At 44.3% G+C, this 14,539-nt stretch overlaps 1 protein-coding gene across 1 annotated transcript in view; it reads right to left on the bottom strand.

Moving 5' to 3' along the window:
* The window catches only part of TTC9 (tetratricopeptide repeat domain 9), a 48,274-nt gene that overhangs the window by 23,509 nt on the left and 10,226 nt on the right, over positions 1-14,539 (bottom strand). The gene's annotated exons all lie outside the window — the stretch shown is intronic.

Here is a 14,539-nt window from a genome sequence, read left to right as displayed (position 1 = left end):
ACTGGACTCTAGTGTATCTCTGCATATAATGCCGCTGATATCCATATTTTTAGTCTAACATTCCAAGATATAACTGCTTAGGGTCATTTTTACTATGTGTAGATGTCTGTACATTTGGATGTGACCTGCTGTATTCTATGACCTTTTTGTACTCATCAAACTTTAAAAAAAAAAAAAATTGTACACAGGACCCTCGTCCATGGCCACTGCGCTTCAGGCGCGGCGCACGCTTCAGCTACCCCCTGCACTCGCGCAACTTTACTAAACCTATTGGTTTGGTAGCGATAGTGTTTCCCACGGAGTCCCCCATTTCTTACAAATTGGTTCTCACAACCAATAAGTTAGACTAGCGCCCTCTTTTAGACTAGCGCCCTCTTTTAGACTAGCGTCCTCTTCTAGCCACATCTAGTATTATGAGATACAACACTGAAGGTTTACTACTCAATTCTGGTAAGTCTTCTGGGATATACACATGAAGCCAGAGTTTTTCATACTGATGTTACATGTGTGATTAGCAAAACCGATAACTCTCTCCTGGCAGAGTGCCCTTTCTCTAAGCCCTTTGTATAACTCCGGCTAAGTATTTGGGTCCGATCAAACATATCTATCATGTGGGTGTTGATCACCCTATAGATTTTAAGTCAGTTATATAGAATTTTACTATAGACTTAATCTTCATGGACAAGAACAGGCTACCCTTTGTCAGATTAAAATACTCCTGCAATTATGAAAAGGACTTCCATGTATGGCTGTGAAGTCCGAGTTGGAGTCAAGGAGTCGGAGCAATTTTGGGTACCTGGAGTTGGAGTCGGTGGTTTCATAAACTGAGGAGTTGGATGATTTTTGTACCAATTTCACACACCTGGTAAGTATTAGACTAAGGAGTCAGAGTCAAGGAGTCAGAGCCATTTTTGGTACCTGGAGTTGGAGTCGGTGGTTTCATAAACTGAGGTGTTGGAGTCAGAGTTGGATTCGGATGATTTCTGTACCGACTCCACAGCTCTGCTTTCATGTTCCGGATCTGATGTCCAACATATTTCCCAACTTTAAGCCCAAATAGTCCCATCTAGAAAAGCTAGATTGCCAGCTTATTAATGATATAGGGTCCTCTTTAAATTATGTAGAGCTATCACACATTTCATTACAGAACTTTGCAGTCCTTTCAAACGTCTTGCTTAGAAATGCATTGCTGTTCAATGAGCTTTTAAGTCTGAAACAGCTTTGCTAACTCAATCTGGAATTTAAAAGAACATAATAGGATAAGTAGCATTATTACCTGGAAGACCAGACACTGCATGCAGATCATCAGCATTTTATCCAATTTGCTGCGACAGAGAAATCAACAGCCACTGCAGGCAGCTTGAGGTTTGATCTTGCAGTGATGTGATTATAGTGCTCTAAAAAGGCACAGTATGAAGTTTATTTTCTTAAAGAGAATCTCCAGTTTTGTAAAAACATAGGTGATCGCTATATTAACCACTTCCGTTCCAGCAGTCTTTGCCCCCTTAAAGAGAACCCGAGGTGGGTTCTAACAATGCTATTGGGTGAGATATACACTTTACACACAGAGGCTGGGTCTGCATATACTGCCCAGCCTCTGTTGCTATACCGATCCCCCCTAAGTCCCCCCTGCGCTCTGCTATGCCCCCATAAATCACCCAGCCGTGCAGTCGACACACATCATGTCGCAGCTGGCTGTTTACTTCTGTAAGTGTCAGTCTCGCCGCTCCCCCGCCTCCTCCATAGCTCCAGTCCCCGCCCACGTCACTTCCCTCCAATCAGCGGGGAGGGAAGGGTAACAGACGGGGACCGGAGCTATGGAGGAGGCGGGGGACCCTCCCTCCGCCAGCCAATCACTATGATCAGCTGTCATAGGCTGCAGCCTATGACAGCCAATCACTCCCCAGCCTCAGGAGGGGACAGCCGAGTTACACAGCTGTCCCCAGTACAGCGCTACTGCTGATCGCAGCGCTGTACTATGCAATTAGTTTTCGATTGCCGCTCGGAGACTGAAGGCGGGGTGGAGCTCCGCCCACCGAGCAGGAGATGCACGCACAGCCTGCGCGCAATCTCCTGCAAACTGCTGCCCCAGGACTGTACGCCGATTGGCATTAGGTGGTCCTGGGGCTGCCGCCGCGGCCTTGCCCACTGGTGTGACGCGGTCGGCAAGCAGTTAAGGACCAAAGGCTGCTGGTACCAAAAACCACAGCATACCGACAAATTGCCAAACATACCTGCCGCTCTAGCCGGTCACGGCGTTGTCCCATCACCACAAGCCCCTCTCTCTGCTGTCTCTATGATGGCAAAGCGCTGTCAGCTGGTCTGGAGCCGCTTTCATTGGCTCCTGAAGCTGTCTATCAATGTGAACCAATGTGATTGGCTCTCTGTGATCACGCAGTCAAGAGCCAATTAAAGTGTCTCCTGACCTGCTCAAAGAGCACTACCGCCGCTAGATGGCAGTGCGAGCGTATTGTGGAGTGGAAAGAGTGGCGAGATCGTCAGAGCGGTGGGATGCAGAATACAGAAGCAGTAGAATCTACGTAGATTCGTACTGCTTCGGTCCGGAAGCAGTTAACCATGGTATTAAATAAGGTGTTTTTTTAAATTGGCTATCTAGTTTTCCTAGAAACCTAAACACATAATGTAGAAGTTAAATGTTATCATTCCCGGCGCTACAGGAAGGCAGGGAACACACTTGACCGTTTTCGTGCGCGTTTTCTGCACAGAAAAACTGAGAACTCATGTTAATCAATGGGCTAGTACACACTTAATATTTTGTTTGCGCACAGAAAAAAAAACTGACATTCTGCATCATGATTCTGCACATTTTGGCAGTTTCCTCTATCATTTACATCAGCTGCTGTGAAAAAACGTGCGCGTTTTCCTGCATGGAAACACATGGTATGCAGAAAAAGTATGCAGAAAAACGCGCGTGGAAAACTGAAATTCAAGTGTGTTCCCTGCCGAAGGCTTTCACGTCACATGCATGTAGTTAAGGCGCAGGGAAATTTGGGGGCAGGGCAAAGCAGAAAAACAGCTCACCCTGCTGCTCCTGCAAAAGTCCCTTCAGCGTTTATATTACTACGACTCCTCCAGGCCGCCATGGACCTGAGTAAGGCGTAATTTGGCTTCCGGCTATTGCTGGCGGCCGAATTACGCTGTTTTTATAGTCAATTCGTCTCTGCATTTTGACGATGGCCAAATTACTGTCTGGGCGCCACTATAGCCATAATTCACATTACAATCTATGCGCCTAAATTTCCTGCACCGTTTTTGTCTGTCTCGTCCACCTTTATTACTGAACAGTAAACCTGCATACATACAGGAATCTAATGCGTTGGTTTTTTTTTTGAGGAGCTGGAGCTGATCCTGTGCACGCCGTAGTGGGGCAGACTCGCATATTTAGCGAAAGTCAGCAGTGCACAGCAAAGGCTTACAATGTTTTATCTCTGTATCTAAGAAGCAGAAAAGAAAGAATCCGCAAAAAAAAAACATTGGGATCATAATTTTTATTTGCCAAGCATGACTGTGCCCGGAATTTGACACATTGCATGGCTCAGAGTAAGGGTTGGAGTGGTAAACAAGGCACAGTGGACTGTAGAAATAGTACATTAAAATCACACTAATAGTACATCATGGCACAGTAATGGTAAAACAATAGTGCATGATTGTGCAACAATAGTACACTAGTACAACAACAACCATAGTGTAACAGTACAACAAGGCACAGCAATAGTGCAACACAGCACAGTAAATGAAAGCAGCATTCCACTACAGTCTAGTCCTCTTGCGACCTTAGGGGAGGAAGATTGTGCGGCAGGAGAGTGCTGGAGGTGGGAGGGGCCTGGAGGGAGTTCAAGAGTTTGATTGCAGGGGGATAAGAAGTTCTGGTGGAGATGGCCCGGAAGCTGCGGCCGGATGGTAGCTGACTGAAGAAGCGGTGGCCATGGTCTGAGGGATCGTAGGCAATCCTCAATGCTCTGGAGCGCAGTCTGGAGTGGGGGAGGTCAAGTGATGGGAGAGGTCTCCCGATAATCCTCTCCCTTGCATCACTTTGAGATATTCCATATCTCATTTGTAACAGAACTACTTACATGTCTGCAATCTTACATCTACACATCAGGTCTGATCACTCAGCTATATAATTCATTTAATTTCTACCTTGGTGGAATGGGAGGACATAGAAGCAGGAGAACCAAGTGGACGAGTAGGCAGAACTTGCTAGGTACCCACAGCCATGAAACGGCAATCAACAAACCAAGCTGCGATCTCACATGTATGGGAGTGCCAACAGATCTCACACAAGATTAAAAAAAAAAAAAAACGCTAGAAAAATCACTTCCCATTAGCTGTGTGCTTTCAGCAACCTAAAATTGTGTTCAGCCAAGTCAATGGTTCAGGTTTACAGTGTGCTTTGCAGTCATTGTAAAGGTCAGCTTGTACCAGGTCAGCCAACCGCCCTCTGATGTCCTTCCTTTATTGTATTTGGGCGAATTGCTAAAATAAAGGTGATATGAAGGGTCGGAACATGTTCACTTCAAGCCTTCTAATCATATACAGCAGAATGAGACCTAATAATTATCTGCACAAGACTGGAAGCATTTTGCAATTAACTTGTTCACCTCTGTATTAGTAAATCACCTTTCCTGTCATACGGAGAGTATGGGCCTGTTCAGACTGTCAGCGTATGAAGAATGCGTATAAAATCAAAGAAACGCAAGTTCAAAAACGCATGCGTTTTTCTTGCGTTCTAATGCGTTTCTATTGCGTTTTGCACACACACGTGACCCAGGGGAAAAAAAGAATTATGGGAACCGCAGAGGGAAACATACGCTAAAAACGCAATAGTACGCGTTTTTGATACGCGTCCATAGACTTTCATTTCGTCCGTTTCTATGCGTGACGCACAGAACTGCATGCAGCAATGCGGATAAGAAACGTATGCGTCTTATACGCATACATGTGAACTAGCCCATTCAAAAGCATTAGGAGCCGTTTCTATGCGTTTTTGGTACCCGGACACGTTCCCTGAAAACGGCTAGGAACGCGCATAGTCTGAACAGGCCCTATCTGATGCTCGATCAGTCATCCTCATACATTACAGCCACAGGGCTCTTTCTCTCTGACACAAAAACACAAACCTAGTAACACAAGACGTATTCTAATGTAACTATAGCAAGAAGATGCGCATCATGTGCACCTGCTACACAATCCATATTTATACAACAACATGCCTAGCATCAGCACCCTTTGTTAACATAATATTCCCAGGCATAAGCTAAAATCATTCAACAGCCAGTATTTCTGCACACAATATGGTATATACAGTAATCCGGCAGACTGTTAAGATTAGTACACACTTGTAACTTGGGTTGTCCAAAACGATTGTTCCTGGTACTACTGGGCTCCTTTTGTGTGCAGGTGTCCTCTGATACCCACCTGCTCAGTAGTGACTGGACAAGCATGCCAAGTAGCTATTGTTATTAACATTGTTAGGTGCCTTGCTCTCCTCCTCCCTTCTCCATACAGCAGAATAAACTCAGGAATTACTGTTTTAAAGAGGAACTGTAATCCAGGATTGAACTTCATCCCAATCAGTAGCCGATACCCCCCTTTCCCATAAAAAAAATCTTTATCTTTTCTCAAACAGATCATCAGGGACCTCTATATGGCTGATTGTGATGCAACCCCTCTCACAGTGTGATGTCATGACCTACACCTACACTGCAAAGCGCTCTGCAGTGTGGCTCAGCCCTTAGGGCATAGTCACACATTGGTAATGGCAAAATGCTAGCGAAATTGCAGCCATGGTTTTTCACAAGTTTCTTTCTGTACTCAAACGCGATATCTGCGCAAAAATCATGGAACATCGCTGTATGCACTGCGTTTCCAATTTCAGCAAACTACTACTCGCAGGCAAATCACTGCACAAACGATGCATTTTTGAAATGCTAGTGGTCACCAGAGATTGAAAGTGCTACGGAAATACCCAGGAATGCTCCCCAATGTGAATAGGCCCTATAAGATACTACCTCCAGGTATTTAACATGTTTTAATCCAAAAACCGTTTAAAATATTTATAGGACACTAAAATTATAGTATGTTGGTTATAAATGCATTCAGAAACAGATCCTTAAACTGGTTCTTTGAAGTGGCGCCTAAAACCTGAAAGCCTTGCGTGAAGCCAGAGTCAGATAGCCAATCTTTTTGTTACTCTTGATTAAAATAATCCTGACTTGCTTGCTTCTACCACTTTACATAAGAAGATTTCTGCACAGGCTGGAGAAGCAGGATTAGCCTCCAGAACAGAACAGTTTAGTGAAGTGAGGGGTGCTGATACACCTCTGGGCTAGCATGTGATAGCAGCACTGTCTATACTCTGCTCTCAGCACATGCATAGGAAAACTGCTTGTACTCTGCTCTCAGCATATGATACATAGCAGCACTGCCTGTACTCTGCTCTCAACACGATACATAGCAGCACTGCCTGTCTGTACTCTGCTCTCAGCACATGATAGATAGCAGCACTGCCTGTACTCTGCTCTCAGCACATGATAGATAGCAGCACTGCCTGTACTCTGCTCTCAGCACATGATAGATAGCAGCACTGCCTGTACTCTGCTCTCAGCACATGATACATAGCAGCACTGCCTGTACTCTGCTCTCAGCACATGATACATAGCAGCACTGCCTGTACTCTGCTCTCAGCACATGATACATAGCAGCACTGCCTGTACTCTGCTCTCAGCACATGATACATAGCAGCACTGCCTGTACTCTGCTCTCAGCACATGATACATAGCAGCACTGCCTGTACTCTGCTCTCAGCACATGATACATAGCAGCACTGCCTGTACTCTGCTCTCAGCACATGATACATAGCAGCACTGCCTGTACTCTGCTCTCAGCACATGATACATAGCAGCACTGCCTGTACTCTGCTCTCAGCACATGATAAATAGCAGCACTGCCTGTACTCTGCTCTCAGCACATGATAAATAGCAGCACTGCCTGTACTCTGCTCTCAGCACATGATACATAGCAGCACTTTTTATTTATTATTTATTTATTGTATTTATGAAGCGCCAACATATTACGCAGCGCTGGACATTAGTTTAGGTTACAGACAATATTTAGGGGTGACATACAGCAATATGACAATACAGGAATACAAGAAAAACCAGATCATGCAGCACAGTATGAGTACAAGATAATGCTTAGTCACGGGATGGGAGCATGGAGATTAGGGAAGTTTGGTTCACTCAAATGCATAGCATGGGTGCACAGTAATGGAAGTGCATGATCAGGTAGGATACAAAAGGAGGCTGACCCTGCCCAAAGGCTTACAATCTAGAGGGAGAAGTAGGGACACGAAAGGTAGGGGTCCAGAGTTCAGCTGTGGGTTTGGAGCACTTGAGAGGGGTGGTAGGCCAGAGTGAAAAGGTGAGTTTTGAGGGCCTTCTTGAAGATGTTGAAGGAGGGGGCTGCCCCAATGGGTGGAGGTAGGGAGTTCTATAGTGTTGGAGCAGCTCTTGAGAAGTCCTGGAGACTGTGCAAAAGTTTTGGGCAGGTGTGAAGAATGCTGTAAACAAAAAATGCTTTCAGAAATATTAATCAATTTATTGTTTGCAATGTGAGCAAACAAAATTTAAATCTAAATTAAATCAATATTTGGTGCTGCTACCATTTACCTTCAAACCAGCATCAACTCTTAGGGCTCGTTTCCAATAGTGCGGTGCGAATCGCCGGGGATTCCACCACTGACGAAATCGCATGCGGATGCGATTCCGCGTGCGTTTTTGCCACGATTTCGCATAGGCAGGGTATATGCGAATTTAACCATGTCACTGCCTGGTTCAATTTACATTCGTTTTCATGCGAATTCGCACGCGAAATCGTGGCAAAATACGCATGTGCGGTTTCCCTATCAAATACATAGCCTGCGAATCGCCTGCATTCCACACGCAGGCGAATTCTGCAGGCTCTACCGTGCAGAAAAACGCAGGAAAAAACTGACAAGTGGAAACAGGGCCATCCACTTGTATTGGTTATGCGAATCTGCATGCAGACAACGCATGCGGATTCGCTCTAGTGAAAACGGGCCATTATAGGTAGCTCCTTTGAAGAAGCACAAAGAAATGCGCAACATTGAGAATCGTAGACACAGTGGCCAAGGAAACTAAGTGCAGCAGATGAAAGACACATCAAGTTTGTTACCCTTCAAAATGGGAAGAGCTCCAGCAGTGTCATCAGCTCTGAAATGTCAGAAACCAGTGGGACCCATGTACATTCATCTACTGTCCAGAGAAGTCTGGCCAGAAGTAGTCTTCATGGAAGCATTGCAGCCAAAAAGCCATACCTTCAACGTGGAAACAAGGCCAAGCGACTCAAGTATGCACAAAAACATAGGAACTGGGGTGAAGAAAATTGGCAGCAGGTGCTCTGGACTGATGAGTCAAAATTTTAAATATTTGGCTGTAGCATAATGCAGTTTGTGCAGCAAAGGGCTGGAAGGTGGTACAAAAATGAGTGTCTGCAGGCAACAGTGAAGTATGAGCTGGAGATGTGGTCAGGATTAATGGTGTTCACAATGCTGAGAAATACAGGCAGATACTTATCCAACATTCAATACCATCAGGGAGGCGTATGATTGTCCCCAAATTTATTCTGCATTAGGAGAACGACCCCAAACATGCAACCAAAATCATTTACAACTATCATCAGCGTAAAGAAGAAGTCCTGGAAGTGATGGTATGGCTTCCACAGAGCCCTGATCTCCACATCATCGAGTGTGTCTGGGATTACATGAAGAGACAGAAGGATGCGAGGAAGCCTACATCAATTCTCCAAGATGTTTGGAACAACCTAACAGCTGAGTTCCTTCAAAAACAATGTGCAAATGTACCTAGAAGAACTGATGCTGTTTTGAAGGGCAAGGGTGGTCACACCAAACAATGATTTGATGTAGATTTCTCTTTTGTTCATGTACTCTATTTTCATGATTGATGAAAATAAATGATTAACAATTCGATTTTTGAAAGCATTCTTTGTTTAGAGCATTTTTTTCACATCTGCCTAAAACCTTTGCACAATACTGTATTTACATACACTATGTATGTATGTATGTATGTATGTATGTATGTATGTATGTATGTATGTATGTATGTGTGCGCGTGTATGTTAAATATCTCTATTGATAAGAAATGTGGTTAAGAAACGTCTAACGCAAGCCCAAGGACTCGGTACCCTCTGGCATAGTGCCTCAGCAGTAGTGCTCAGCAGATGCAGTGCCATTAATTGTAAAAGGGACATCAGCACCTGGGAGTGAAATGCTGCAGGTCAGTACGCTTAACCTCAGTAGTAAAGCAGCTCATGAAAGGCTGCTCACAAACCACATTCCATTTTTTTATCATTATGAGATTAGAGCCAAAGAGTAAACAATACTCTTCCTTGTTTTGACACAAACTGGATGGGCCAAAATTCTTTTTATAATGAAGCTGAGAGTGGTAATCTTTACACAATGGTGAGAAAAATTTCTGTTCCTGACTTGTCAGATGTTAGAGGTGACGTGTGAGCTCGTTCTCCCAGGACAATCCTTGGTGTGGGATGACGTGCTTGTGCCACTATGAGCAGACAGGCAGGGCTGGCTGTGACTCAGGAGGCTGTCAGGGATGTGCTGACAGGAACTGTACCGCTGTTTAGAAGCATTCTGCTAGTCAGAGAAAGCAGCTTTAGATACATTTAACCTTCCTGGCATTCTGATTGTTTCCATATTTCTCAAGTAAAAAGGGATACATTGTTTACCACGGTACATTTCGAAATACAGGAAATAATCAGATTGCCAGTATAGTTAGCCAACAAATGTGCCCCCTCCTGAAATTTACAGTCGGGGCCAAAAGTTTTGAGAATGGCACAAATACTGGTTTTCAGTAAATTTGCTGCTTATTTTTTATGATGCCTAGAAGCTGATCAACAGCATGCCAGAGCAAACTGCAGAGGTCTTGAAAAAGAAGGGGTAACAATTCAAGTATTCTTTGCTTAACCAATTACGGACCAAAAGGCTCTGGCCTTTGTTTCATCTGGAAGTTCAGTGATCACTGTGATTGGCTCACAGTCATCACCTGGTAAGCAGCCAATGAAACTGGCTCCTTACTGTTAGGAGGAAACTCAGCTGTCACATGACAGCCGAATCTCCAGTCGCAGCAAGCAGCGAACAGCTCAGGACTGCGGAAAGCCGCAGTGTAGAATCTAGCCCACATCAGAGCTAGAGAGCCACAGATGCGGTGTAGATTCTAACTCCATAGTCCTGAGCTGGTTAAACTTGATGTAATTGTCACTAAAAGATTGTGAAACTTATGAAATGCTTATCCTTATACCTCAATACACCACAGAAAAAAACTGGCAAAAAAGGTCTAAAAACACTGGAGCAGCAAACTGTGAGAACCCGTGTTTATGCCATTCTCAAAATTTCTAGCCAAACCAGGGCCAAGCAGGCGCAGTGGCCGGCAACAGGCTCAGTTGCCAAAATCAAAAGTGAGACGCGGGCGGAGGACCAGATCATTGACTACTAGTGCAGGCACAGGGCGACTGCAGGGGGCTGGTAGAAGCCCCAGGTAAGTAAATAAAAGGTGATACCCCCTTTCCCACGACAAATCTATTCCTTTTCTCAAACGGATCATCAGGGGGCTCTGTATGGCTGATTTTGAGGTGAAACCCCACCCACATTGTGAAGTCAGCGCCTCACAGCTCTGAGATCCTGACATCACATTGGGGGAGCCTTGTTGCATTGTGGAAAATAACAGCTCTTTCCAACTGCCAAAAAAGCAAGCAGCCATCTCCTTCCAGTGACATCACCTGACAGCAGTAAAAATGTCACCATGTGATAAATGCCTGAATGTAAATCAGGGAGAGGAAACGTTTTACAATGGGCAAACACTGACTAAATCATGTATACATAATTATTGTAAAAATTAAGCATTTTTCTATTACATTATTTTCACTGGAGTTCCTCTAAGTATCCCTTTAAGGTGCATAACTTTACATGAAGAATTTGGATAATTCTGTATCAACATGGAATTATTCACAGCTCATTGAACATCCCTAGTTATAGCCAGTTAGGCTTTGTTTACACTATGCCCACTGCAATAAGCACTAGTTGCAATGGATATGACGCAAAATACAATGTACTGGCAAGCTATGCACTCTGATCAATCAGCACAGTGTGCGCACTGTTTTGCATGCATTGTCAAGAACAGCACTGTGAAAGGCGCATTAAAAAAACAGAATCCGTAGTGACGCAAATATGTGAACTGGGCTTGTTGTGGGACAAGCATAATGTGAACGAGGCCTATTACATTCATTGCCTTATCTCACTGTACTGACATGTTTAGTCCAGCTGAATGAAAAGGGCATAGAATTCCCTGTAATGGAAAACAGGAGCGCACTCTCCTAGGAATGTTAAGGAAACAGGTGAGACTTCCTGCAACTGATCATAGCTCTCTGTCACAGCTGAAAGCCATAATCCCCTCCGGACACAGGTTGCCGCCTCTTCATATAATGTTGTGTTATTTGCCCTAGGGGCATCCTCAGAGAGCAGGAAGTAAGAAGGATTGAATTGCATCATGACAGGATGTGCCTTCTCAATGTTGTTTCCATATATTGTTCCAGCAGCATGGGGCATTCTAAATCTACACACAGATGCTAGGAATGCCCAGAATCATAAATATGTAAAGCTATGTCCTGCGTAAACATCCTCCTACTGAGTGTCCTAGATTAAACCCCTCACACATCTGTAAAAACAACAACAGAGCCCTAAATGTTATTCCTAAAGTTAAACCGGAAGGAAAAACGATTCAGTCTAGCCAGTCCTGTGAGTCAGGTGAATATAGACGGACCAGCCAGAGCACAGTCAGTGCAAGGGCTTATAACCATACCTCCCAACTTTTTGAGATGAGAAAGAGGGACACTTAAGCCACACCCCTAACCATGCCCTTGGGAAACCTAGTGACCTAGTCATGCATACCATAAAGATTTCATAGGAAAAATATGTTTTATAGTTCAAACCACACTGGTCCTTTCTATCCTGGTTCATTTTCCTTCATATTTACATTTAAAAATTAGAAATATATCAATTTAAAACATGGGAATAAAGTTTAGAGTCAATTAAACACATTTTTTCAGCAGAAAAATACATATATTTACACAGATCTGTACATAAGTCCTGAAAGAAGGACAAGTGAGGGAGAAAAAGGGACAGAAGGATTGGGTGACCTAAGAGGGGCTTTCCCTCCAAAAGAAGGACAGTTGGGAGGTATGTAATAACTATAGCACGGTATGTAATAACTATAGCACAGCACAACTTGTCAGTACTGTAGCCCCAGCAATGTGTCCTGCTGTATGACTAGATCTATATAGGAATCAGTGTACTTATTGGGACTCCTCAGTAGGTAATGATTGATAGCATAGGTGTAGTGCAGTGAGGTGCATTTGCAGTCCTAAATGAAAACAAATGCAATTCTTCATGTTAACCAATAGAGACTGCCTTGTTTGTTTTGTTTTCTTTCTGCTTAGACCAAATCCACAATATGAAAAACAAACAATCCTTTTAAAAGGATGTTTGTGTGAGTTTGTAAAAAAAAAAACCCAGACATAAGTTAATTGGCTTCAGGGCTGTGAAGACGGTACAAAAATCATCCCACCCCTTAGTTTATGAAACCTCCGACTCCAGGTACCCAACAATTGCTCTGACTCCAACTCTACAGCTTACCCCAATTTGGCCTTAGACTACGATAGGGATGTAAGACTATGGTAGACTATAGTAGAGAGTAGATTGTGAGCCCCTCTGAAACTATCCCGGGGTGTACAGGGGCATGAGCCAGAGAGGCCTTAACTTAACCACTTCGCCGCCGCCTCCTCCTCGCCAGCAGAATTTCTGACCGTGTTGGGATGATGGAGAGCAGTGCACTGATGAGAGGCGGTGATTTAATTAAGGTTACCCTCTTTCCACAGTCCATGCCCCCGTAAACGCTGGGACAGTTTTGCTTCTCTAATCTAACTCATCCCTATTAGAGGCGTCAGTTGAAAGAGTTTCGTCTGATGAGTCAATAGGACGAAAAGCGTAGGGCGGAGTCAGGTGCGTCTGACGTCACTGGGCAGCGGGAGATTCGCGCAACTAGGAACCAGTCCACAGCGGAGGTACGGAACGCCGGCACCGCACACCAGACAGATACTGCTGGGCTGCTTATGCCCGATAGGCTTCATTTACACCTGGTTCAAGAGAGTGCGCATATATGCACTGGCCAAATATGCTGATATTCTAAATCCGTATTACGCTATTGGTGTTTTATCTGTTTTTACATGTACTGTGGATTAAACATTGGATTTTTTACTGCTGAAGATCTGGAACAGTGGATTCTGTGGCTTTAATATTTACACGTTAGACCCGCCTGGATTTTGAGATGGTGTCAGTCTGGTGAGCTGCTAAATTTGAGGGGGTTTAGGATTGAGACACTGAGTGGAGCACTGATTGTCACATTTGCACGCAAGGGTGGCTGCAGGCCGTTTGCATTTTCATTTATACAGTAACGCACTATGTGGGGCAATTTTGTTTTAATCTTGCAGGTTATAAGAAGAGGAGCGCTGTCACAACTTTAATAGAAGTACATATACTGTATGGACATTGTGGTAGCAAATACTCACAGGGGCGTAACTAGAAATCAATGGGCCCCCCTGCGAAACTTTGGATGGGGCCCGCCTCCTAAAGCATCATTACAGTACACAGCACTTGGGGATGGGTAGAAAGAATGGGGGTAGAAAGGCCTTTACACAAGACCCTGCTGAACACTGAATAGGGTCTGTATACAAAAAAACTTTGTCTGCAAAAGTTTGTATGATCCCTTATCAGAGGCTGAGCAGATGCAGTCATTAGTACAATTGTGCAGAGAGCAGAACTTTTTTTTCTCTTCATGCCCTTAGTTTTCAGTCTCTTAGGACAGGGAAAAGAAACTTCTCCCCCAACTGGGCCCCCTGTGGCTTCTGGGCCCCCCTGCAGCTGCATCCCTTGCAGGGTCTATTGTTACGCCCCTGAATACTCACCTGACAGAAACTGTAAACAGTGGGGGTTATAAGCAGGCACAGTTTGCATAAAGATTGATTAAATGTCAAAAACTGACAGGACACCTTTTTATGTGTGAACCAAGCCTTATAGTAGGTTAAAAATAAGATCTTTTTTTAATAGTTAATTTTGTCATGTCCCTGAACTGGGTGGCTCACAATACACCAAGATTCAGCTTCCTGCACACTTGCGCTGAGGTGAAGAGACACGGTACCTGTGCATGCCAGCCGTGCTGCCCAAATCCATAACGCTTCGCTGGGCACACACCCCTCGCCCATAGAAAAGCTGAAAGCCCCTGCCGCCCTTTCAGGCATCACCGTTCACTATGTGTATACAGCAGGTAAAGCTGCCGAAGTATGTGAAGAGTGAATACCACAGAAATATTCTGCAGTCATTTTTCACACCTGTAAAAATCTGACAGAATGT

The sequence above is a fragment of the Hyperolius riggenbachi genome, chromosome 9 (assembly GCF_040937935.1).
Source record: "Hyperolius riggenbachi isolate aHypRig1 chromosome 9, aHypRig1.pri, whole genome shotgun sequence".
Taxonomy (NCBI): Eukaryota; Metazoa; Chordata; class Amphibia; order Anura; family Hyperoliidae; genus Hyperolius; species Hyperolius riggenbachi.
The sequence above is the reverse complement of the archived record's forward strand: the minus strand, read 5'-3'. Positions and strand labels throughout refer to the sequence as shown.